We start from the raw sequence: 27,983 nt of genomic DNA, 5'->3' as shown, positions 1-27,983 counted from the left end.
CAGGGATTGTGGAGCCAAACTGCCTCCATCTGTGTGTGGGTGCCACTGTTTACTAGCCGTGTGATGCTGGGCAAATCATTTCTCCTTTTGGAGCCTCGGTAAGCTCTTATGTAAAATGGGGAGCACAGAGTATCAGTTCACAGCCTTGCAGAGAGAGAAATGAGCTTACTCATGTCAAGGACGTTACATTATAAGCATTTTCCTACATCATTAAAATTCTTCAAGTGAGCATTCCTTGTTGGTCATATAATATTCCATTGAATGGAAGACCTCTATTTTATTTAACCAGACTCTTTGATCTTTCAAGCCTGCTTCTCTGTGTCCAGAAAGAAATTGTTGCAGATTTATGCCAGCTGCCCCAAACACGATGTCAGGCTTTTACACATGCCTGCCCTGGGGGCCTCCGTTCTCAGAAAGACAGAACTGCTGTGTGACTAAAGACAGCAAGACTGCCTGCCCTGCATGCGTGTGGACTGCCTGCTGGAACCCCGCAACCTCACCTGCCAGGGGAAGGGGGGAGTCTGGCACTTGAGTTGAATGAATGCACCTTTCTCAGGGCAACACAGCTGCCGGGAGAAGGTAGAGACCCCGGGAAAGAGAGGGTGCAGCAAAGGTGAGGAAGGCAAATGGCAGAGGGAGATGGGGAAACGCTGTGCCAGGGCAGCGTCCCAGCAGGACTTCTTGGCTTTTGCCCCCAGTGCTCCCAGCACATCCCTGCCTACTTTCTGCTCCTATACATTTCCTTGGGCAGGGCTGGCACAGAGCCATCCACATGAAACAGCACAACAAAAACAAACTCTTCAGCAGATGCTGCAGCCTTAAGAAGCTCTTATATTCAAGACCCCAGACCTTGGCCTCAACTCAGCAAATGCGGGAGCCTGTGTACAGACGTGCGGGAGGACCAGAGCCCGATGCAAACAAAATGCTCCAGAAAGCATTTGCTTCAGATGGACTTTCTGGGCTCTCATAGGATGTGGCAGGCCAGCACAGAATGCAGCTGTCTGGCTCTCTTCAGGATAAAGATGACCAACGCTATGTGATAGAGGGACTGGAATGTTTATTTACAAAAATTTTGTTTACCTACTTCTGGCACTGATAGACCTGTGAGTGTACTCACATTTTTTGGTCCTTTTTTTTTTTTTTTAAATGTTTTATCTTTCTGGAAAAGAAATCTTTTTAGAATCTAACGTGCCCACATTTTGACATAAATCAGAAAGCAGCAACTGTTGGGTTTTGCTGACAGGTCTTCATCTTGATTTGATTTATCTCTGATTGGGGTGGGCGGAACGTTAGACGGAGTCATCATTTCTAATCTTGAATTTGTCACTTATTTGACGTGTGATTCTGAATGAATTATGTGTGCGATTATGAATAAATGGTTTAATTCTTCTGGATCTCAGTTTCCTCAAATGTAACATGAAGCAGTTGAATGATCCAACTGAGAAACCCAAGGCTGATATTTAAAATACTTACCAGCCAGAAGTGCTTGGGTCCCTCCAGTCAGTACATACGTTGACCACAGTCCTGTGGTAGAGATCTGGGAGCTCCCTGCCCTGCCTGACATGAACCCTTTCGTTCTGTGCTCAGAGGGAGCTGGGGGTTGGATCTTAGGGAATAGGCCCCATGGCTCAGACATCCTGCTGAGAGCTCAAGACAGCAACTGTTTACTAATAATTATGTCCACAGTAGTATGAGTCACAACAGCCAAAAATGGAAACAAACCAAGTGTCCATCAAATGAAGAATGGCGAACGAAAACGTGGCATATCCATATGAGGGGACATTATGCAACCATATAAGGGAATGACATTGTGATAAATTCTATAATATGGAAGAGCCTTAAAACTTTATGGTAAGTTTAAAAAGCTAGACACAAAAAAGGCACATACTGTATGACTTTGTTTATATGAAACATCTAGAACAGGAAAATCCATAGAGATTTGGATTACATAATACGTAGAATGTACTTTCTAGTACATTCACCATTACCAGGGGCTGGGGAGGGGGCAGGGTGGGTGGGAGACAGTGGTGAAGAACTGCTAATGAGCATGAGATTTCTTTCTGGGATGACAAAAATGTTTTGAATTAGCCAGTGGCAGTGGTAGCACCAGTCTGTGAATGATCACTGAATCATACACATAACAAAGGGTCCATATCATGTTATGTGAATTACATCTCAATAAAACTGTTCTTTAAAAAGGTATTATGAGATGCTATGCATGCATATATTTTAAACTTTAGTGACACACACAAGTACCCAAGATAACACAAAATGGCAAAATCAGCACCAGAAAAAAAATAAAGAATTGGACTTGACTAGTAAGTATTAAGAGATTAAAATAAGAGTTAAATCTCCCTTCTACCCCAGAAATCCAGGCCCAGATGGTTTTACAGGTAAGTTCTACCAAACTCTCAAGAAATAGTTAATTTTAATCTTAAATAGACTGTATCAGAAAACAGAAACAACAAAAAATTTGTCCTGTTTTTTCTATGAGATCAGTGTATTTTAATTAAAACTCAGATAAAAACAATATGAGCAGGAAATTATAGGCCCATTTCACTTATGAACATAAATGTGAAAATCAAAATAAAAGTTTTAGCTTACCAAATCAGATACTGAATTATTTTTTTAAATGCATCATGATTAAGTAGTTTATGAAAATGGTTTGACACCAAAAATTTTATCAATGTAATTTTCCCTGTTAATAGACTGAACAACAGAAAACACATGATATCTTAAGCTACCAGAAAAAGCAGTGATTCAAGTGTTACTTTTAAAACAATTGCTTAGACCCTAGAGTAGAAAAAGAGCCTTCTTGATTTAATAAAGGTTATCTATGCAAACATACAGCATGTGTTACACTGAATGGAGAAACTTCAGATGCTTTTCTCAGTTTGGAGGCAGAGAGGGGGGCTATTCCTGAAGAAACTCACTGTCCCCCTGAGAACCACGGAGACCAGAGATCCCTGTGTCAAACAAGTCACATTTTTCCTGCCGCCTTTCCCCACTCTCATGCTTTGATCTTACAGGGGCGAAAAACCATGAATTCCCAAGATCGGGAGGGCCAAGACCGGGATCAGAGCTCAGGAACTCAAACTCCTAATCTTGGCCTCCACCTTGTTCCAAGCCCAGGCTGTGAACATGCAGAATCCCAAACTGTGGATGATGTGTAAAGTCTAATTTTTCACTGGACGGAAAATATGAATTATTGAGCTGAGACTACTTTTATTACCTGAAAGAGACCACAAAAACTCCGGAGACTTGTCCTACATTTCATCCAGGAGCAGAGAAGAACTAGTCCCACACAATAAACTTAAAGAAATTAAAGGGCACAAATAGAAAGGCTTTGTCATTACAATCCATGTGCAGTGACTATCAGAGATAATCATTACATTATTTGTCACCAGTCCTGGGGAGTTGATATTGTTATGAGAATAACATCAAACCCACAGAGCGGAAAACTCTTGCTTGTAGAGGTCAAGGGATTTGAACAGATTCACAGAGCTGCAATGTGGCAGAGCCTGGATTATGTCCTGCATTTCTGACTCTACACAGCATTTGTGAACACAGCATTTGAAGTATAGACTTGAGATAGTGTAAGATCTCCTGACCTACATCAGGATCTTCTCCACACAGAAGTTTCTACGTGAAATACCTGTTTCCTGGTGATCCTCCTGGGTTGGATCTCTTTTTAAATGACCCTAAACAAAACATTCCCATCCCAGTTTGCACCTCTTTCCCCCATCATTCTGTGCCTTATGATGATGGCACAAGACCTGCCACCAGCAGGAAGACAGGTCTCTCCCCGTCAGCCTTCTGATCCCACTTCACCCTGTAGCCACAGACACTAAGCCTCTTGTCTGGAGATCCATCAGCCCTGTGCAGACCCAGTGTAAAGATGCCCCAAACTCCAGAAGGTACAAAGTATAATTTCCAAGAACCACATTGAGGTCCTCTCTGGGCAAGGGATACAAAGGAGCTAGAGCCCTCCCACCCCTCCAAGTGCCTGTAGCAAGATAGGAGCAGCTCTAAGAGACCTCCCTTTTATAAGTCCATGCTCCATCTCTGCTCTCTCCACTTGTTTATACTCTTGTTTCAATCTTGTATCCAGTCAACTTGCTGAACTATCTTATTGGTTCTAATAGTTTTATTCTCCGGTTGATTATATTGATTTTTCCAGAAATTTTTTTAAAAAAATGTTTATTCATTTATTTTTGGGAGAGAGAGAGAGAGCACGCAGATGCTCTCACAGTGCACATGAGCAAATGGGGGAGGGGCAGAGAGAGAGAGGGTAAGAGGGAAGCCCAAGCAGGCTTCACGCTGTCAGCACAAAGCCTGACATGGGGACTCGATCTCACAAACTGTGAGATCATGGCCTGAGCCAAAATCAAGAGTCGGCAGCTTAACCGACTGAGCCACCCAGGCACCTCAGTTTTCCAGGAATTTCTATGGTTGTGTAAGCTACCAATAATTTTGACTGGTTCTCAACCTTAAAGGAACATCCAGGCAGTCTTTCTGTACCCAGGACCCGCCTCACAGGCTGTACATAACCTCCACAGTCACATAGGGCTCCAGACTTGGTTTAATGGTTTGTCATCGCCATCTTGAAATCAAAATAATTTTGGAACAAGGGGGTCCCCTGTCTAGAGGACAGTGAGTGATGGTTATATAACAAAATCTACAACAGTCAAGAGTTGGCAAAGTATAATTTCTACTCAATGGCCTTGTCTTACCTATCAAAGTGTTCTTTTGTTGACATGCCAGCGCTGTGTTGTCACTCTTCTTTCTATTAAAAGTTCTGTATAAAGAAGCTGTTTTATCTGTTAAAAAAAAGTAATCAACTTAAGCATGTTTTAAGTGACTTGTGACTCAGCCTAATGCAGAGTGGAGCCATGAGAAATCGGTTGTCCTAATAGGTCAGCGATCAAGTCATTCCAATTTGGATTATTCGAAGAAAACAACCAAATAAAATAGTGAATATAAAAATCATTTTAGGAAACTATTGGCCAGATTCCCTTCTCGAACCTGAAGACCTTGCTAACATTCGCCAAGAAATTCATTATTTTTCCTTTTTCTGGGAAGCAAATGGGCTCAACCAAGTATGGCTGCTGTCTCAGTCCTCAGAGCCACCACACTAAGGTCTGAGTGCTTTTTCCCTGACCAAGCTTATAAGATTCAATGAAAAGTCACTTTCAGCGCAAGAATTATGCTTGCTTCCTGCCTGGAGAGGCACCGACCCCTTAATTCAATGAGGTAATACAGTATGAAACCCAGGGGAAGGACTGAAAGTGTCAGAACACCCACCACCACCACCACCACCACCCATGGTGAACTGATTTCCAGGCCCAGCCTTGAGGCTTGGCTGTGGTGATGGGCCAGTCCCTCTTGGCCCCCACCTTGTTCTAAGGAACTGAGACAGCTGGGGGGTCCACAACTTGCTGCTTGATCAAGAAGTTGACCCCTCCAGTTTCTGGTGGATGGCTAGAAGCTGGAGCATTGTCTCCAGTGAGTGCTGAGGGAAAACGGAAAACAAACAAAAACTCTGACCAGCTGACAAGACCAATTTAAGGTCTCTCCCAAAGAGGAGAGTGGTCTTTACACCTGGCATTTCTAGAATAAAAACCTTATCCCATTGAGTGGGCTTGAGAAAGGGCACATGCTTAGCCCAGAAACAAATACTCAGGGGGACATGAAGGTATCAGGAGATCACACATGTCTGTGGCTTGCCAAGGGCAGGACCAGGGCAAGGGGTTGCCGTGGCAACAAATCAGCTTCTGTTGATTATAGGGAAAACTGTCTATCTGGAACCCACCTTAAGTCCGGCCATTTCACATGGTACAACTCCAGAGGGCCTTGGGAGGCCTTTAAACCTTTTATATTGAAACACAACAAATATTCAGAAAAATATTCCCATAATTGAACAGCTCTATGAAATTTTACACACTCCCCACACCTATGTAGTGACCACAGAGATTGCTACCAGCTCCCCAGAGAGCTCTTCCAGTCAATACCCCCTTTCCAAGGGTGACTATTATGCCAACTTCTAAGGGCATCCACTGTTTCACCTGTTTTGTACTTTATGTAAATGGAATCAGAAATCTGGGTCCTTTTTTGGGCCCAGCTTCTTTGGCTCATCATTGCATTTGTGCGATCCAGCCATGGTTATGAATGATTCATTCTCATATGTGAATAAAGTATTATTTATATAACAAGTCTACTTGTTTGATGGGCATTTGGGTAGTTTCCGATTTGGGACTATTATAAAGAATGCTGAACATTCTGGTACATGCATTTTGCTGAGCATGTACATACTTACTCCTCTTCAGCAGGAATGGAATTACTGGCCCAGAGAGCATAGATTGTAGTAAATACTGCCACCAGCTTCCAAAATATTTGTATCAATTCACATTCCCTTCAATAGTGCAAGAGAGTAGCAAGGCTTTGTCACCCCTGAAATGTGTTCCCTGTTGGTCCCCTCAGAGAGATCTGAGGTGTCGCCATTGGAGGTGACTTCCTGCAGGGAGAGCCCATGCCCTTACTGGTTATCTACACTGTGTGGGAGTTAGTACTCATTCAGGAAGCTGAGAGACTTTGACAAGAGTCAAGATCAGGGCAGGAGAACCTTGTGCACTTTGTGGCTGGGAAAGTAGATTTGGGGACAGTAGAAATGCTGTGATCCTAAGGTTGTGTCCCTGGCTGTCGGGTGTGTGCCTGGCCTCAGCTGCGCCCCATGAGAACAACAGGTTTGGCACTTGTCTGGCAGAGACCTGGTCCCTCACATTCCCCAGGGAGGAAGAGAAAGCAGTGCTGGTGCCCCCGTGTCCCCCAGGGAAGAGTGGAGCCCCCTAGCTGTGCAGCCCCTCGGTTCTTTCTGCTTCTCTGGCTTGGTCCACAGACTCATCATCCGTGCCCATCCCCATCACCCCCAGCCTCCTTTTCTACTTTTCTCCAAAACAGGAATTATTTTGCACATTTTCTTTCCAAGTCCAAAAATAGGAAAGAGAAGGGAACAGCTAATCTGGTCCAGCTGCTGGTTTTGCTACTTAACAAAGATTTTTTTTTTTTTACAGTAATTCTCTCTCTGGTTTTCCCTCACATCTGCACAACCTCCTGCTTCCCCTTCTCCCCTGACACCCCTTTTTACAAAACTGCTCTCTCTAGAGTCCAGAAAATGTTTCTTCCTTAGCTTCCCATAATGTATCCACACAACCAAAGGGGGTCCTCCTCAGTAGTGCCGAGCCCCCCACGCTGGGATTTTTACCTCTTGCCATGTACACACTCTGGGTGGATCATTGGCTGGTTTCAGTGAGTTTCAGCACATCTCACCCCAAGTCCTGGCCTTCTGGTATCACAATCTCACTTCTTGACAAGTTTGAAGGGTAGGCAGAGGTAATAAGAAGAACCTCCAAATAGGCAGCCTCAGTAGGCAGACCAGATGTAAAGTGAATTGCATTGCTTTGTGAATTACCATGTGCTAAACCAAATTCATGCATTCATTCATTTACCCAACCTGCATTTCCTGGGCGCCTAACTTATGGCAGGCTTGGTGCCAGATGCTGGGGTGGGTGCAGACATGTACTTGCCACATTGCTCACGCTGAGGAAATTCATGCTGAAGACTGGTAGTAAGGGGGCTGTAGGACTCTTCTAATAGCAAAAGACACCACTGACAGCTATTGCAGTATAGCAGGCTCAAACTGGAACTATCCTGGACAAATTCAGACAAATGACACCCTATTAACAGGGTAAGCATTTTGCCCATAGCTTAGGGCACTGGCTTTAACCAAGGTGGTTTCCAACTAGGTCACAGTGGAAATGGGGGCACTAACTCCCCTAGGGTTCCCAGGGACCCCTTTTCCAGTGCAGTTGCCAACTTGCAGCCAAATTGATAAGCAGAATGGAGTGGATTTCTGGTCCTAACAATGTCCCATCCCAGTTCCTTTAGCAGCCAGCACAGTCTTACCTTCTGTCCCCTCCTCAGGCTTCCCTCCACTGCTGATCTGTAGATGTGGGGCCACCCCTCAGGTTGCAGTCTCCACTGCCTGCTTGCTAAGTGATTTCATTGCCATCTACTGTGCCATCTCAAGTCAAATACAGAAATTTGGAGAAGGTCGTAGATATAATCCTTGTCCCCAGATCCTGCATGGGTCTAAAATTTTAAGATATCATATTAGGATGCTTGGGTGGTTCAGTCAGTTAAGGGTCCAAATCTTGGCTCAGGTCATGATCTCACACACAGATCATGAGATCGAGCCCGTGTCAGGATCTGAGGTCTCAGCACGGAGCCTGTCTGGAATTTTCTCTCTCCCTCTCTCTCTGCCCTTCCCCCGCTCACTCATGCTTGGTATCTCTTTCTCTCTCTCTCTCTCAAAATAAATAAATAAACATTTTTTAAATGCCGTATTTTGTCTGAGTATGTGGACCTTTTTCCAATATAATTTCTGAAATTTCATTTAACAGGGAGTTGTAAGTCATGCGTGGCTAACCAGTCTTGAGAAGGAGTCACTGTTTCCAGATCCAGGTTACATTTCCTTAGAAAACTTATGGGAAGGGATTTTATTTAACAGCACAGACAATCTCATTTTTGGCTGAAGAGAATCTAGGGGACAGGATTTTTCACATTCTTACCAGAGAGACCCCCTATGAAGCTTTCAGTTTTCCCCCCTAGGTTTCTGCTCCAGGACTGAGAGGAGAGAGAAACTCAGAAATAAAAGGAAGTTGAATCCAAGGGGAATTACTAAGGCAGCAAGTATTGAAAGAAGGCAATATGCCTTATCTATTTGGGTATCTCTAACTGACAACATCATGAGCACTCAGTATAAATATTTGTCTAATGAATTCATGAATGGATGAGTGAATGAATGAAAAAATTAGACAATTGTGCTTGGAATTGGAGAAGTAACAAGAACAAATCCCTAAAAAGTCTATTATGAATGACATCACTAAAGCAAATGGGGGACAAAAGTGAGTGCCATGGTTCCTGAGGCTGGTCATTGGCTTGGGGGCCTCCACATGTCTCTACAAACTAGTGGGGCTGGTCAGGGAGGCATGTTGGTGCTGGAATGTGGGTTCAGGACTCTTTGTAGCATATAAGCCAGAGATTCTGAGAAGCTTTCATTGAGGCAGCTATTTTCTTTGCCTGCCCATCATCCACTCCCCTTTCTATTGCTAGATTATCAATTGTCCTTTGGTGGATCCACCTCTTATTTAATCTCAATCCATGTGGTTCAGGTGGGATTTACCACACTTCCCAGATCCAGTGATGACCACATGACTTTAATATGTCTAAAGTTATGAATGATTTAGAGATAGGGCCATGACACAGTCTGGCTCAATAAGGGTCAGTCCCAGTACTTTTGCTGGAACCATTGGGAAACAGGTATGGCTATTCTGCTATGGTTGCTAATCTGGGAGATGTCAGATGGTAAATATGCTGGCCGCCATATTAGCCACTAAGTGGGAATAGCCTGACATAAGCTAAAAAATTATTTTTCTGTGTTAAGTTTAGGTTGATTTTTCTGTCTCTTGTAGCTGAGACAGTGCTTTGTTTCTGTGCTCTGAGGCCCTAAAACCACCTGTGGGGTCCTCTGGCCCTTGGTCAAGCATTTTTGCCAACTTTCTGTTGTCCATGCTGGGTGATGAGCTATGAGGCACCTAGTTTGTGAGTTTGGGACCACAGCATTTTGATCAAGCCTGTCCCCTTGTGTTTAGGCTTCCTGAAAGATTCCAGCTGAGCCTCTTTTGGACTAGAAGATTATCCCTGTGGACAATGCATCAGCATTCTGAGAATGCAGCACACTTTCCATGGTGGGGCTGAATTTCCAGCTTGGTCTCAGCTATTCCAAGCGTCAATGGCTGGGCTGTATTGCCATGAGGACCCTTGAGGTTCTATCTTCATGCCTGGACAGCTGGCTTAGACCAGGGCTGCTTAAAGCGCCCATCCACAGACTAGTTGTTACTGGTCTATGATGAGATAAGTCACTTGTATCAGAATGTATATAAATGTATTGCTTACTTCATAAGGAAAGTCTTACTACAAAAAAACCCCAAAACCAAAAAAAACCCAAAAGCTAAAAACCAAAAAAAAAAACCCTTAAAAATATGATTGTTTCACATGATTGTACAACTTTCTTGAGGACCAGTAATAAAAGAATTAGTGAATCGACAGTGGTCTGCAGACCATGCTTTGAGTATCACCTGCCTAGATAGCCCTCAGTTCCCGCATTCACACAGGAGAATTGGTCTTGACCACAGTCACTTTCATAGATGTGATCCCCATGAGAGGGAAGCCTTGCCATCTTCTGAGAATGATGGATCTGCTATGATTCTCAACCTTGGTTGCACACTGGTATCATCTGGGAAGCTCAAAAGATGGATTCCATGTCCCAGACATTTTGATTTGATTGGGCCAGGGAGTGGTCTGAGCATTTGGGATTTTTAGAACTTCTTCAGGTAACTCTCATGTGCAACCAAGGTTGAGAACCACTGCTACAGTTCTAGGTTAATGGTTGTTCAATGTTAAATGTGTATAAAAGTCATTTGGAGAGCTTCTGTGAAATATAATCCTGAACACCAATGCCAAAGACTGATACAGTAGGATCCTGGGAATTGTTCTTTTTTAACAATTCCTTAGTAGCCCAGGAAATTTGATGTAGGTGGTCCATGGACCATGACACCTTGAATAGCACTATTTTAGATTATTGTCTGGATAGGTAAGATCAAGGTAGGCTGGAATAAGCAAAGATTCGAAATGAGTTTTCAATTGTTGAAATGTTGAAGACTTCCCAGGTGAATTTGTTTCCTTTACTTTTCTGAGGATCTCAGCTATGTGGGACTGTCATAGCAGAGGAATGGAGAGCTATTAATAGTGTCTAATGAAATCCAGGAATCAGTGGGCAACCTTAATTGTCTTGGAGCTTATCAATCACTATATTATTAATGTCATTAATATACTGTCTTATTTCACGTGAATGTCCCTGCCTTGAAGCTCGCAAACCACCTTTCTCTGCTGTAGCCTAACAGGAAATGCTATAACAAGACGTCCAAGACAGCCTAGGCCAGGCTTAGGAGTGGCCAGGTCCAATGAGTAAATCACAATGGGCACTGTGATAGTGCAGGCTTCTTCTGTCAGCTTTTGTACTTGGTGGAAGTATTTTACCTGTTGAAAGCCTTTATAATGGCAACAAGGGGAAAGAGATCTTTTATCAGGATGAGGTTATACATCCATTCAAAAGTTCACATCATGAGCCAGGTTTTGCTCAGTTGGTTCAAGAGGTTAAAAATCAGAAGGAAAGAGCACTCAATCTCAATGGTAAAACACACTGAAGTCAAGGCGATCTTCAAACAGGAAGCACCCACATCCCCCCCACCTCCTTCTTATTGATGGACAGCCCCTAGGTCCAGATAATGCACCTCCAAATTCAGGCCTAGAATGAAGATATTGTTAATGTTTAGAAGGACATAAGCTCTGAGGACCAGTTCTATGGAGGAGGTCCTATTAATGAACAGTGAACCACTCCTCCTGGTCTAAAACATCTAAAGTCTGAATACTTGTTCAGGATTCTCTGAGCAGGAAAAAATGGAAGGTATCAACAAAAGATCTTTTCAGTGATTTCTGAAGTGAGTTTTTAATGATCTGGAGATCCTAAATCAACTAAAACTTACTTTAGTGGAGTTAAATTAAATGTACAATTTTCCTCTGTGGGGAGACTTCTTCCTCCTGAAAGCTGGATATGTATAATTTGGAAGATCTAATTATTCTGATTTCCCTTGCATATATTCTGATTACCCAGGACAAACTCATTTTACATCTATTGTCCTTGTATAATAATTAAGATTGTTTCCTTTCAATCACAAGAGTCCCAGTTTGGGTGACAAATTGTATAGAGATTTTTTGTTTTAACTTGTAGGTCAATGAATATAAGTTTTGTCTTTTTTTTTTTAAGTTTGTATTTTTTGAAGTGAGAAGTCAGGTTAGGAAATTGAAGTGGGAAAGATATTTGTTTAAAAACAACTATTGCAACATTTGCAAAGTGATCTAAGATGGATTCAGTAGGAATCCAACAATAATTTTTGAAAAATCTCTCAGGCAGTTAAGACTTTTTGATGGAAATTGTTGACTCTTCTCTGCCTCAATGCCCTTTCACTTGAGGAATCCACACTTGTTAAAGGCCATCAGATAAAATTGTAGCTGGATTTAAAAAGGAAAAAAACAATTATTTTTTGAGTCTTACCATGAGCATCTACCCCACTACCTAAGACAAAATAGCAGAGAATCAAATCCCTTCTTCCAAGGAGGATCCTCAGGAAATGAGATATAAACAAAATGTTCTGCCATGAAACTATTGTCCCTTGAGCAGTACTTAATCCAAAAAAAAAAAAAAAGAAGAATAAGAAGAAGAAGAAGAAGAAAAAGAAAAAGAAGAAGAAGAAAGAAAGAAAGAAAGAAAGAAAGAAAGAAAGAAAGAAAGAAAGAAAATGTGTATGTCTTTAGCACTGAGTGGATAGACCAACAGAATTGCCAGTACCTGCCACCCAGCCTCATGTCTCTTTCTGGGTCAACCCTAGGCTCAGTTTCAAGCTCATTTCTAGGTCAACCACATTCAATGTAGGGAATAAAGACTATGCCAGCAGCTTTTACATCAGTAGAGCCTTAAACTTCTCTCCTCTGGTGTTCCAGGTGTTCCTGAGAGGTGTGGAAATGTGGCTAGTCCATCACATCATCATTATCAACATGGCTACCACTTATATGAGTGCACATCACATAAGAAGAACTGTTTCAAATGCTCTACATGAAGCAACTCACTCATTCTTAACAACCTTATAAGGAGGTACTATTGTAATCTGCCTGTGGCAGATGAAACTGAGGCACAGATAAGTGAGGTGACTTGCCTAAGTTCCCACAAATAGTAAGATGTGGAGTCAAGATTCAAAATGAGGAAATGTGATTCCTGAGCCTTTGCTCCCAACCTCTTTCTTCATCTCCACTCTAATACAAATGACAATATGTATGGAAACTCTATTTCTCCTGACATCATTTCCCTCTCGAGCTACTTCCCTCCTTCCCTTTACAGCAAAATTCCTCAAATTCCTCAAATAGCACAACTATACTTCCATCCCTTCCAATCTTGCCTCCCTTCCAATCAGGCCTTCACCCCACCACTCCACTAAAATTGTTCCATCAGAATAACCAATGGCCTCCATGTTGATAGATCCGATGGAAATTCTCAGTTCCATCTTCCTTGATGAGTCAATAGTTAACAAGTTGCTCACTCATAACTCCTTGAAAAAAAATCTCTTTATCGGCTACCAGGGCAACACATTTCCTTACCTCACTGGCCATTCTTCTTCAGTCTCTAGAGTTACCACCTCTTGATCTCCTCCAACACCACAATATTGGTGTGTCTCTGGGCTCAGTTCCTAGAATTCCTCTTTTGTCTGTCTATACTCTTGATGATCTCACTCTACTTCATAATTTTCAATATCTGTATTATAACATTTTATGTCCAACCTATTTCTCTCTTTTGAAACACATCCACCGTACCCCTCATCCAAGCCTTCATCATCTCTTGCCAGGACCGTTGTAATAGCTTCTTCATTTGTCTTCCTGCTTCTACTCTCATCCCCTTTTCAGTCTTTTCTCAATATAGCAACCAGAAAGATACTGTGTTTTTTTTTAAATTTTTTAACATTTATGCATTTTTGAGAGAGAGAGAAAGAGCATGAGTGGGGGAGGGGCAGAGAGAGGGAGACACAGAATCAGAAGCAGGCTCCAGGCTCTGAGCTGTCAGCACAGAGCCTGATACGGGGCTTGAACCCACAAACTGCAAGACCATGACCTGAGCCGAAGTCGAATGTTTGACTGAGCCACTCAGGTGCCTCCAGAAAGATCCTGTTTAAATGTGATTCATATCATGTTACTCTGCTCAAAATAATACAATGGTTTTTCATTGTACAGAGTGTGGCAGATTATATTTTTCAAAGATGGCTATACCAGTATTTTCTATCCCACAGGCTCTTCTTATAACATGACTTTAGAGAAATGGGATTTGTATTATCTCTCTTGAATCTGGACAGGCTTATGACTATGGCAAAAGTCATAAAAGTAACTTTCAAGGCTAGACCAGCCTTTGAATCTTTCTAGATTCTAAGTGCCCCAAACACTGTGGGAAATCATGGAACACAAACAATCCATCCTTATAATGCCCTGTCTGAATTCCTAACCCACACATGCATCATAAAATGATTATTTTATGAAACTACATTTTGAGGTGGTTTGTTACACAACAAAGGTAACTGGAGCATCGGATAAAAACCAAAGTCCTTACGGTAGCTACAAGGTCTCCCATAATCTGGCTCTTTGTTATGGCCCTGACTGACCTCACCTCCTACCACCACCCCCCCCTTCCACTCTAGGCATCCTGGCTTACTTGCTATTCTTTGACTGTAGCAAGCCAGTCCCTGCAACAGAGTCTCTACATTTGTTATTCTCACTGCCTGGAGGTTCTGCCTCCCAGTTATTTTCATACTCAATCTCTCACCTCCTTCAAATTTCTCTTTTCCATCTTCCTTGCTAGGATATCCAGGCTCCAAGATGGTGCCAATGATAGCTGCCTCCTGGCATCATGCTATGGCATGGTCTCCTCCCACACGGATCATCTACCAATAGAATGTAGTAGAAATGAAAGAATATGACCAGGCTAGGTTGCAAAAGACACATTGGCTTCCATGTTGCCCTCTTGGGTCATTCATTCTGGGGGAAGCCAGTTACCATGTTGAGAGGAGACACAAGCAGCAAGGTGGAGGCCTATAAGGTGAGGAGCTAAGGTCTGTTTCTTCCAGAGCCAGCAAGTGTCTGAGGCCTCCTGCCAAACCCATGAGAGTAAGGTATATTGCAAGGGGATTTTCCAGTTCCATTCAAGCCTTCAGATGACTGCAGGCCAGCTGACATCTTAATCGCAGCCTTGTTATAGACTCCAACCCAGAACCACCCAGCTAAGCTGCACGTGATTTTATGACCCACAAAAGTTGTGAAATAACAGATGTTGTTTTAAGCCACTCAATTTTGGGATAATTTGCTCCTCAGAAAAAGATAACTGAAACACCTGGCTACCCTATTTAACAATGTAACCCCTCTCTTCTCAACATTCTGTCCCTCTTTCTTGGTATTTTTCTCCACTGCCCTTATTACCACCTAATATACTACATATTTTACTTACTTATCTTAATTACTGACTCCTCTCCTGCTCCCCACTGTAATGTAATCTCTAGAAGGATAGACATTTTTGCCTGTTTTAGTCTCTGCAAATCTGCAGTCCAGGCATATGGCCAGCATTCAGTAAATATGTGTTAAAAGGATAAATCTCCCATGCCACTCTGTGATCAATTGGTTATGGCTACCTGAAACCCCGCGTTAATAGCAAGGATCGCCTGAGGTTAGCAGGAAGAGTGCTGCTGTCTATTAGTGATGACTGCTATGGCTATAAGAGCTGCAGTGCCATCACACTTGCCATGCAAATGCCCTCCCCACTCCACCCCTGCATCTTTTCATCAGGCACAATTCCTACCCAAGTTAGCCTATACCAATGATTACAGAGTTTATGTTTTGTCGAGGCCACCAGATTAAGCAACTCATTCCACAGTTCACCATTCATAACATTAGTAAAAATATTTCTCTCCTAATTCTCAATATAAATGTCAACATTCAGCTTGTCTGTTGGCTCTTGATTATCTTCTGGAGAGGCAAAGAATAACTGGTCACCATTATTTTTGAACTAACTACTTAAAACAGAAAATAAACATTAAGAAATGAAAATTATATGGCTTACGGGGGGGGGGAATTTGAAACTTGAATACTGTCCAACCATAGAAATCAGAGTTTATGTAGGAGTTTGAAAGTAATTTTCAAAATGGATTCAACATTTATGCAGCCCATGAGAATATCACCAGCCCTGATCACAGGATGGAGTGCAGCATGCATGAAAATCAGGGCTGCACCATTGCTCATGGGCCTAGAGATCCTCTTTGAACACATTACTCTTCTCTGTTCATTCAAAAAACATTTTCTGATTGCCTACTGTGTTCTTGACATGGCTTTAAGTACAGGAAATTCAGTAGGGGAGTAAGCAAAGTTCCTGCCTCAAACATCTTACATTATTTTCCTGAAATGGCATGATTTTCTATCTGGCTCTGCTCACCCCAGTTAGACAGTCAAACTCAAATGTCCAAGAGATTTCTATGTTCAGCACTGTTCTTTGTCCCTTATCACATGGAATTGTAAGATAGTAGAGTAGGACAACCCACATAGTTTTGATCGGCCTGTCAGTTTTTAATTGGTTTTCCTCAAATCCAGAACCCTTATCTTTTATGAAACAAGAGGCAAAAAATTTAATTCCACCTTCCAAGTCCAAGCATTACTTTTAGAGAATCTGGGTATCTTCAAGGTAATGACTGCCCAGGTTCCTTCTGGGGAGACTGGAGAAGTCTGTTGTGAGAAAGGCTTCCAGCAGCTGAGTGGGCACCAGGTCTATTCAAGACCCATCCGTCAAACTGAAACCTGGATCCATCACAGGCATGTGAAGCAGGTTTGGGTAGGTGTGTGGGTGATGATGTAATGGGTTCAGTTTTCAATTTGTTGGCCATAAGAGAACTTTGGAAAACCCAAGAAGACAGTCCTATTAGTGGGAAATACAATCAATGATCCATTCAGCATTCCATCACTGTATTGGTGACAGCTGACATGCAGGAACTACAGATCAAGGAAGAGAGGGTTGAGGGTATATTTCTAGGGCACATCAACATTTCACATACATTAACTCATTTGACCCTCACCATAATCACTATGGCAGGTTGAATGGAGATTATTTTAGTCTTTGTTTTATAGACGAGAGATGGGAAATTCTGAGAAATCAGTTTGCTCAAGGTCTCATGGAGCAAAGTCAAGAATAGGCCTGGTATGACCCCCTTCTGCAACATTTACTATCCTGCAACATGGCCTTCTAGAGAGAAAGACTGTATCAGTATTATCCAAATTCTGTTGCTTCTGCGTTTTTGATAATCACTCTGGAAACTCTTTCCTTATACATGGGAAAGGGAGAAAAGGCTGTATCAGCTGGATTTCCTTTATGTGCTGTGGATGGAACATAAAACTAGAGTCTTAGCATCTAAGATCTAAGCTCCTGTCACCCTGCCTGTAGCTGACTGCCCTCTGGCTCCAAACATACCTCTTTTTTCCTACTAAAATCTGACCCAAAGAAATACAGTTGAAACTCTGACAATTTTGTATTTTTGTAACACAGTGGTCCAGACAGAGATGAAAAGATTCAAGCAAAAACCTTTTTTTTTTTTTTTTTTTTTTTTTTAGGAAAACAAGCTAAAAGTAATTTCTTCTTTGCAAATACCGAGCTTCACCTTTGTGTGCCTTGAAATTCCTTGGCAATGCACTTAATTTTGGGGAATCTGAGTTTATTAGAGGAATGTTGGGAGGAAGAAGGCTACCTGCCCTCCATGCTCAGTGTTAGATTTAACTGTGAGTGTGTCTGCTTTGGTTTATTATAACTATAAGACACAGTGATGGTCTGAGTCTCTCCCTCACTACCTGGAATGAAGATAGGGTATTTGCTGGCTCTGTTCCAGACCAATAACCAGGGGATGGACAAGGAGACGCTGAATTACAGTACTTTTTGAGAAGAGGAGTATGAGCTTATCCCATCCTCTCTACAACTGCCAAGTTTCCAGAAACTTCCAAGGGAACAAAATTAGCCTACAGCACCCTTTGGGAAAGTCTGGTGGAGGGCACTGGCACTGGTTTTTCCTTGACAAGGCCTTACTAACGGGAATGTGATTTACAAAAAAGTACACCCCATGAACAGACTAATAAGAACTACCCCTACCATATTATCATGCATTTTATCTGGACACTTTAGGAATGTTACTTCCTCATCTCACTTAATAGTTGCAAAACACCAGTGAGAAGCATAATTTTCTCCATTTTACAAATGAAAAAACCAAGAGTCAGAGGTATCACATAACTGGCCGAGATTCACAAAGCTGGTAGGAAGCGGAGCAATGAGTGTCTGACTTCAGTGTCCATTTTGCCCAGGTGGGGATTCTGTCCCTGGGTCTGTAGCCCTTTGTTAGGGAGTTCATTTCAAATTCAGCAGGCTGCTTTCCAAGTCAGCCTTCTGTCCTGGATGGTGGGTTCCCATAGCCTCTGATCACACTGCAGTGCAGTGGAGTTGGAGGGCTAGTTAAAAAACAGAAGTGGGGCGCCTGGGTGGCTCAGTCAATTGAGTGTCTGACTTTGGCTCAGGTCATGATCTCACAGTTCCTGAATTTGAGCCCCGCGTCAGGCTCTGTGCTGACAGCTCAGAGGCTGGAGCTTGCTTCGGATTCTGTGTCTCCTTCTCTCTCTGCCCCTCCCCTGCTTGTGCTCTCTCTCTGTCTCTCAAAAATAAATAAATGTAAAAAAAAATTTTTTTTTAATTAAAAAAAAACAGAAGCAAGTTGCCACATGTAGCAAATGAAAATATAAGACACTCACTTAGCTTTAAGTTTAATAAAAAATGAGTAGTTTCTTTTAAAAAATGTTTTTAAAGCAGGGTCCATGCCCACCATGGGGCTTGAATACATGACCCTGAGATCAAGAGTCACATGCTCTACTGACCAAGCCAGCCAGGCGCCCCAATAGCAAATAATTTCTTAGTACATGCCAGATATCGCATGGAACATACTTATACTAAGATTTTGGGGGTCTGTCTGAAATTCAGTCAAAACTAGGCATCCCATATGGAGCCTGGCAGCATGAGATGGGAGGGAAGCACAGTCCCAGGCTCCAACCAGCACAGCGCTGGGCTCAGCTCTTCTTCCTGGCTTGGTATTTCAGGCAACCCTTCCCTCTCCCAAATTTCTCAAATCTCCAGAGACTCGGCCTGCTTTCCTCTCCTTTCATGGAGCCACTTCCTAATCCCAATGGGAAATTTTCCTAGAGTCCTCATACTTCCCATCTTCTTTTCTCTGGCCCTCCAAATAAGCACACACGCTCTCTTGCTTCCTTTTCAGGGTTTTCCCACTAACCATCACAAGAACACCAACAGGGGTAGTAAAAGGAATAATAAGCATGAAGAAACCCAGAAGCTTCCAAAATGACTATAATGGTCTCTTGGTAATTATTTCCCACTTTCTCAGCAACACCCACACTCCCACCTCCTACCGCTCCACCCCCAGGTCTCTCTTTCTGAGCTGGTTCTAGACTTCTCCTCAGACTGGTGCCAGAGTTCATCAGCCCCACAGGCTTCTCATTCATCAGTCATCTCTCTCCACTGACCCTTGACCCAAGCAAGGCCAAATGCTGCCTTTGTTACACACTGCTGCGTTGAACGAAGCTATAGCCAGAGGAGGGGTGCTCCCTCCTGCACTGGCAGACCTTCATGCCCGTGTATAAACTATCTCAGGAAACAGACTCCCTTCTTCCTTTACCATGTTCAGTCCTTGTCTTTAAATCCTAAGTCCAGGGCAACTGCAACTATGCTCCTGCCTTTAAACCCCCATTCTTTTGGCACCCTCAAGTAAGCCTGGTCCTTCCTACACAGCCAGTACTACAACTGTTTCATTTCTCTTGATCTCCACCAGTCTGGCTCCTCACATTGCTGGGCATCTAAGGAAGAGCTGTCATCACCTAGCAGCCCACTGGCTGATTCTGGCCCACAGATTTTGGGCGGAGAAATTGTACAATGCGTTAAAAATTAGCTAACATCAAAAAGTTTTCATTATAACTTCTGCTTCTGGCTTATCTTTATAAATCAGAAGATCTCAGGCCACCAGGCCCACATTTCTGCACATTCCGGGGTGCCTGCACACCCTGCTTCCCCATTTCCTTCCTCCAGTTTCCTGCCAGTCCCGTCAGGACTGACACTCAGCCATTCACCGGAGAATTACAGGACTTTCACACACGAATGGCAGACTAGACATAGACTCCTGATTAACACATTACATAACAGGCTGAGAACCAGGTTAAATTATAGTAATTTTTTTTTAATGGGTAGTTAAAACAGTTCTAAAAGAAATCATTAGGGGCGCCTGGGTGGCTCAGTTGTTTGAGTGTCCGACTTCGGCCCAGGTCATGATCTCATGGTTCGTGGGTTCAAGCCCCATGTCGGGCTCTGTGCTGATGGCTCAGAGCCTGGAGCCTGCTTCAGATTCTTTCTCCCTGTCTCCCTGCCCCTCCTTGGCTTGCATTCTGTATCTCTCTCTCTCTCTCTCTCTCTCTCAAAAATAAACATTAAAAAAATTAAGAAAAAAAAGAAATCATTTATTTTCTCTTATGACTGGATATGCTAATTTGAGGATTACTGAAAAGCATGCATATAGTTATTCTGGTTGTCCTTTACAGGTTTAGAATTAACTGAATCTAGTGCTACAAAATATATAGACATTATAAAATTACATCTCATTAAATTTAAAGGAAAAGTTTGCTGGTAAATAATTGTAGATTTGCTCATTGAATGTATTTCAAAACACATTTAATGTTACAATCTGCCAAATCATAGGGAATAGGAGTCTCTTCATTTTTGCCAACATGGGAGTAATAGGCGAAAGCCAAAGACAAGCGGACGGAACATGGAATTTCACTCTCCCTCTGCAAAGACTCAGAAGAAAAGAATATGTTTGTCAGCATCTTTATGACAACACCACAAGCAAAGACAATACTGAGTTTCTTCAATACTCCCCAAAGCAGAGAAACATCTCGTGTTTACTGTTGACAACAGTGTTGTCTGTCCTCAGAGCTCAGGCGCTGGCATCATCTGCTACACTTGATCATCTTACCTACAAAGTTATCCTCCTGAATAATGTAAGAAATACTTCCTGGCAAGTATTTGAGAGCCATTTTGCAAAATAAAGCATCTTGATGGATCAATAACATACATAGATGCTAATTAACATGTCCATCATACAATCATTATATTCATCACATTATAAAGTACATCTTAATGGAGAAATGTTTTCTTTCTTATTTTTGTTGGAAAAGTCAGAATTTATCCCCGCTTATCCAAATCTGGCCCATATTGTTAGAAGAGATCACAAAACTATAGAGTCACAGATTTTAAAGATGTCTTGGTGTTGGGTGACGCATTTTATCCCTTTTCCATCATCAGAGTTAACTGGAAGAATGCAGGACAGGTTTGGCTCACAGAGAGAGAGCCAAAAGACGACCGCACCTGAGCAGAGTATATGTCCAAATTCTGCTCAAATTTTGCAAATGAAGAAGCTGAGACTAAAGAAGAGGAATTAGCAGGACAAAGCCTCATGGTTGGTACAAGACACAGGAGTCTGGGTTGGTGTGCTACTCTTTCTAGCATTGCCTCCTTAGAAAATGCAAAACGATGTTGAGGATCCTCTGTGGAAGAAGTCAGGAGCATGCACTGTACCCTTTAAAAGATTTTCATTAAAATGGTGAAATACACAATGTTTTTACATAAAGGGACAAAAAGATGTCCATATATGTAACTAGAAGAATATATACCCAATGCTAACACTAGAATATAGGCTCTGATTACTGCTGTCTTCACGGCACTGACAATTTTGGGGCACAGCAGGTGTTTGATAAATAGGGTGACCATATGTGCTGGTTTGCCTAGGACATCCCCATTTATGCCTCTCGTCCTGAGGGTGGGCCCCTTAGTGCTCCTTTCCATTCTCCAATATCTCCAATATTAACTAAATATTAATAAATGCACTTGAATGAATAATTTATGAAGGATGGGATTCATTTTTATTTTTCTGTTTTGATTTATCTGCATTTTCTAAATTCTGTATTAATAAACATGTGTATTTGCATATTAGGAAAAAACATTTTTTAATTAAAAATAAAAAATTTGGGGCGTCTGGGTGGCTCAGTTGGTTAAGTGGCCAACTTCAGCTCAGGTCATGATCTCGCAATCTATGGGTTCAAGCCCCGTGTCGGGCTCTGTGCTGACAGCTGGGAGCCTGGAGCTTGTTTCAGATTCTGTGTCTTCCTCTCTCTCTGCTCCTCCCCCACTTGCACTCTGTCTCTCTCTGTCTCTCAAAAATGAATAAACATTAAAAAAATAAAATAAAATAAAAAATTTGCCTCTTGATCAAATCAGCTTCAGTTCAAATAGTCAATCCTATGAATCATGGAATTTCCTGATGATAATCTAAATATTGCAATAAACCTCCAGAGTTGAATTTTTTTTAAGTTTTAATTATTATTTTCAGAAAGAGAGAGAGCACAAGCAGGGGAGGGGCAGAGAGAGAGGGAGAGAGAGGATCCCAAGCAGGCTCCACACTGTCAGCATGGAGCTTGATGTGAGACTTGAACTCATGAACCATGAGATCATGACCTGAGCAGAGACCAAGAGTCAGACATTTAACCAAATGAGCCAGACAGGTACTCCCAACATGAAATTTCTTTCTTAAACCTACAATTTACAAATAGAATGTTAAATTGCTCTAGAACACTAGAGCAAAACTGAAAATCACAAATATTTTTTTTTAACTCAGATTACAACATAGTGTGGTTTTCAAATTAAGCCACTTCTATGTTAAACTATTTGGCAATTGGATCTCTATGATAAGTAAAGAGACTCTTTGAATGTGTTATTTCTTTTTGGTTTAAAAAAATAATTAATTTTTTGTTAATTTCTCTCTAGGAGTGTTTTGTGTTAAGAATTCCTACTCGTGGGGCGCCTGGGTGGCTTAGTCAGTTGAGTGTCCAACTTCAGCTCAGGTCGTTATCTCACAGTCTGTGAGTTCGAGCCCTGTGTCGCTCTGTGCTGACGGCTCAGAGCCTGGAGCCTGCTTCGGATACTGTGTCTCCCTCTCTCTGCCCCTCCCCCACTCATGCTCTGTCTCTCTCTCTCTCTCTCTCTCTCTCTCTCTGTCAAAAATAAATAAACTTTAAAAAAAAAAAGAATTCCTACTCGTCCCCATTTTTGTGAAAAGTGGATATTCCTAAAAATTTAATGAAGACCTGCCTGTCCATAAACCATGTCAAATCACAACTTTTTCTTATTATATTCAGCTGAGGAAACAGAAATGTTTTTAAACAATGAACTTGATATCACAGAAATACGCTTTAAAATTTGGGTGGAGGTACGTAGAGAGACAGGATGGTGAATACCCGGGAAAATAAAAGAGGGAAAGAAGGAAAGCCTTGCCCACTGCCTTCCAACAGGGAAATGAATGTAATGGGACAGTGAGAGCTTCAGGGCTTCCAATAGCAAGAGAGACACCCTTCCCTCCCTGACACTCCCACCTCCCAGCTTCCAAGATGCTGTGCCCTTTGACTTCCCAGCTCTTCACACTTGGCTTCTGCCCTTTTCACCATCCCTGGGGCTCAGTTCTTAGCATTCGGCTGTGGTTCCTTTGCAAGGCTCTTCCTTCACTGTGGTGCTGGTCTCCCACTAATCCATTCTGATATCCAGAAATGTCCATCTCACCCCAAATCACCCTAAGAACAGCACATGTACACAGGCTTTCAGACCACTTTCCTTGAGATGCCCTGCCATCACTGGAACATAAATGAATAAATGTGATCAAGCACCTACTATGTGCAAGCCACCGCAGGGGATGCATTTTAATCTTTTTTCCATCATCAGAGTTAATTGGAGGAAAGGCAGAACAATATTGGCTCACAGAGAGGGAGCTGGAAGTGGACCCCACCTGGGCAGAGCATATGTGCATGGGACCCATTTACTGCTTTCATCACTTGCCTTCGTGGGACTGAGCCACATCTGGATCCCATTACAATTATGAAAGGTGCAGGCTTCATGCTTGCTCCAAAGCCCAGCTCTGATTTCACAACCAGCCTGGAGAAGCAGGAGGCAAGTAAATACTTCCTGTTCCATTTGTAATCAACATGCACTTGACATCAATAAACCAGGATAATTACATTATCATTATCATTACCATCATTATTATTGGCCACAATCGAGGAGACATTAATAGGGGTTTCTGCAGCATCCTCTTGGGACGGATGGGACTAACACTGGAGTAGGAGGGTGGAGGAGGATGCCATTTGTCGCTTTCCTTAGCCAAGCAGATGAGGCAACTCTTAAAATGCTCTCAAAAGACATAAAGATTTGATCTCACAGACCAGCAGTTGATTGCCTCCATTGTTTCTTCCACACAAAATCACAAGGTCTCCAGGCCTTGAATATTTTCTGGAACCCCAGAACATTGGAAGAGGAGGGATTTTTAAAGATAGTCAAGTCTAGCCTCTTCTTCTCTCTTTCTTTTTTCTTTTATTGTTTTATTTTTGCTGTTGAGGAAATGTAGACCAAGGGACTTGATAGCACATTAGTCTGTAGAACTCAAACTAGAACTTCAGCTTTGGCCTGTCCACTTCCTCCACTGGTTGGGAAGAGCTTAACCGAGCTACCTTCATTCTTATACGTCGGCTTCTTCACCAGAAATTAGACTTTCTAATGGCTTAAGATTCTTCACCGTGGCCCTTAGGCATTCTCTTGTCCATTATCTAATGCAATATAAATATTTGGCAAACAGCCACTTGGCTTCTCCCCTGAAAAGAGAACTGCTACAAGTGAAATTTACATCAGACTATCTCTGCTGAAAACCCTCAGGGCAGTGTGGGTTGTTAGATGCTGGCAAGAATTGTGGAGAGATTTTTCCTTTTGAAAAATGTCTATGTAGGAGGTGTGTGTGTGTGTATCTTACTTGGATATACTCTTTGTTGGATGGTATCCTATCATCAGATGAAGCCTGAAGGAGTATGGGTGGTGGTGGAAAGAGAAATGGATTATTTTGTGTTATCCATTATTTTGTATGATATCACATCTATGATCCTGCTGTGTTTTTAGAATTGTTCTTTTGGACAGTGGGTAAGTCACCTTGTCAATGAAACTATCTGGTGGTGACAGATGATAACTAGACAACTGTGGTGATCACTTTGCAATGTACACAAATGTCAAGTCACTATGTTGAATACATAAAACTAATTAAATAATGTATGTCAACTATATAGTTCAATAAGAAATTTTTTATTAAATTTTTTTAAATGTTTATTTATTTTTGAGAAAGAGAAAGACAGCGTGAGCAGGGAAGGGGCAGAGAGAGACACACACACAGAATCCGAAGCAGGCTCCAGGCTCTGAGTTGTCAACACAAAGCCAGATGCGGAGCTCAAACCCATGAACTGTGAGATCATGACCTGAGCGGAAGTCAGACCCTTAACCGACTGAGCCACCCAAGTGCCCCAATAAGAAAATTTTTAAATGAAACTACCTGGGACTTTGCAATGTACACAAATGTTGAGTCACTATGTTGTATACGTAAAACTAATTGAATACTGTATGTCAATTACATAGTTCAATATAAAAATTTTTTAATGAAACTACCTGGGACATCCATACTCATAAACATGCATGAGCACATGCGCACACACACACACACACACACGCACCACCTTTTTTATCTTCATCACTTTCACTATATCATTGGTACAGAAATGTACAAAGAGAAACAAAACCACCCACGCTCCTTATACTCATAAGAGTCTCTGGTGTCCTAGTGAATGGGTGGTAATGACTGGATGGAATCATCCCTGAATGTATCCAAACCCTTGGAGTCTTTGATTAATAAACAAATATTGTTGATTCTAAAGTTATTTTAATTGTGATTAAAAAGAGCAAAATATGATTAATAAACAAGTTTTTACTTACAGCCACCAACTAAGTCACTTCTTTGATGAGCATTTTTAAAAGAAATAAATTATGAGACACCTCTTAGCTTCCATGATCAATCATGTCAAAGTGACCCTTTTCAAGGGCAGCTTTTCTGTTTAGGAAAAGGACAAAGGAGTAGTCCAGGGCGGCTGCTCAAAAGAACTGGCTGGACAAATGCAGAGAGGTGTCCTTTTCCAAATGTGGGCCTCTGGCTCATTTCCTTCAATTTGCTCACCTTTCTTGTATGAAATGACCTGATTTTCCTCAACATCTTGATGATTTATTGTAAATAAGGGTTATTTATAAGAGATCTTCCTGGAGGAATAGCAGAATTATGTAATGGCTTCCCAAGAGGCTAGCTTAGCATTGTAACTCCCCTTCCTCCAATTCAGGGCAGAAACAAGAAAATAAAACCTCATTTAACTGTTTATTCAACCCAAATAAATCTGGCTCCAGGGCCTGCCAAGATTTTACAGTGCCAGAGGCAAGGGGGTGAGAAACCAGAAAGGGAAAGGAGGAAAGAGAATTGTAAGACGTGGGCAAGCGATGGAAGCAAACAGCTCACACGGCGTGAGCTTCCTGCCTCCACAGACCCTGTTTATGAAATCTGAGCTCCTGCACCCCCGACACATGGAGTCAGGATCCAAAACGGATGGAAAATGAGAAAACTTCAAGCCATTTCCTGACTTCTCCAGTGTGTTCTCACCTTTTACCAGTTGGGCCCCAGACTGGACAGGTGCGAACAACATTTCCTTCACACTGTTCCCCAGTCCTTGTTCCTTGGGGTTCAGAGGGGCTGCATGCTAGAAGGGACCTCAAAAGGTCATCCAGCTGATTCTGCTGCCTCCAGGCAACAATGCCTCACCGCAGTTGAAGATTCCATACTTTGTTTTGGAATATTCCACAACCCCCGTTGGTTGTCTGTTTCAAGATTGAACCATCCCATTTTCTTTTCTTTTCTTTTTTTTTAATGTTTATTTTTCGAGAGAGAGAGAGAGAGAGACAGAGACAGAGAGAGAGAGAGGCAGAAAGAAAGGGAGACACAGAATCTGAAGCAGGCTCCAGGCTCCCGTGCTATCAACACAGAGCCCGACACGGGGCTCAAACTCATGGACCATGAGATCATGACCTGAGCCAAAGTTGGATGCTTAACTGACTGAGCCACCCAGGCACCCCATGAACCATCCCATTTTCAAAGTGTTTGCTAGTTAGAAGCAAGAGAGAAAGGAGAACTTTATAAAAAAAACTGTGGCTTATATTCCTTCTACATGCTTTCCTGTTTATTACCTTCTGTCCTAGGTGACAGGCATGGCAAGTAAGTTATCTTCATTATACTGAGATTGGGGGACAAAACAGTTTGTCTAAAGCACCAAATCTCTTTGCTTCGGTGTCACAGATCACTGATGACTTAGTGGGCCTCATTCCCTTATACCCACTTACAACCAGGTCTGTGGCTCTCAGAAAGATAAACTCTCAGCATCATGAAAGTATTGAGAAAAACATGGAAGGTTGAAATGCAGAAACAGTGAGTGTAGGCAACAAGTTCCAGAATAGCAGCTGTGAAGGAATGCAGATCCTCACAGTAGTTAACAATGTCCAAGAACCAAGACAGGCTCTTTGTTTATTTAATTTTAAGATAGAGGACACCTGACTGTGTTCATGGGGTAAGAGGATGGAGACAGTGAAGAAAGTGAGGTTGAATAAATAAGGGGGAAATGTTTACAAGAAGGAATAATAGAGCAAAAGCCTGATGGGAATAGGATAGTTTGTGGTACCCAACTCGGTTGGAGCAATTAACCGTGGACATCAGAAGGACATCACCTCTTCTGAGATGGATGGGAAAGGGATGAAGGTGCAGGTGCACGAAGACAGAGTGTAGGTAGAAGTGGAGGGGGCTACCTGACAGCAGGGGTCAAAGTCATCTGCTGAGCTAGAGCAGAGGATGTTACTGGGGGGCTGAGAAGCAGTGGGGATTCTTGGTGGACCTATAGGAAGTGGGAGCATTACCTAGGGGATGAGAAGCTTTGCAGAGCAGCACGGAAGCCAGTGAAGGAGTGCTGATTTCCACCCAAGGTTGTGTGGGACTTTTGCTAACGTCACTCGGCAGCCTAGGTTTGGGGATGGCGATCTGGGCTGGTTGAGATAACTCAGAGTTGGAGGTTCTCAAGAAGGTGGGCAGAGGAATGAGGTACAGAAGTTGAAGATGCTGCTTAGAAGGATCTGGACTGGAGGAGGTAGAAACAGAGTCAGAGAAGGCTGGGTGACAGCAAAAAAAAGCAGG

General features: G+C 42.4%; 1 long non-coding RNA gene across 3 annotated transcripts in view; it reads right to left on the bottom strand.

Annotated features, from left to right (window-relative positions):
• Positions 1–26,517, bottom strand: part of LOC122239464 — a 75,543-nt gene extending 49,026 nt beyond the window's left edge. For all 3 annotated transcript variants that reach the window (XR_006218619.1, XR_006218620.1, XR_006218618.1), the window contains exons 1-3: positions 26,409–26,517; positions 7,963–8,148; positions 4,734–4,820 (exon numbers count right to left, since the gene is read on the bottom strand). This is a non-coding gene — a long non-coding RNA (uncharacterized LOC122239464). The remainder of the gene's footprint in view (positions 1–4,733; positions 4,821–7,962; positions 8,149–26,408) is intronic.
• Positions 26,518–27,983: the final 1,466 nt, after the last annotated feature.

The sequence above is a fragment of the Panthera tigris genome, chromosome B3 (assembly GCF_018350195.1).
Source record: "Panthera tigris isolate Pti1 chromosome B3, P.tigris_Pti1_mat1.1, whole genome shotgun sequence".
In the NCBI taxonomy this organism is placed as follows: domain Eukaryota; kingdom Metazoa; phylum Chordata; class Mammalia; order Carnivora; family Felidae; genus Panthera; species Panthera tigris.
The sequence above is the reverse complement of the archived record's forward strand: the minus strand, read 5'-3'. Positions and strand labels throughout refer to the sequence as shown.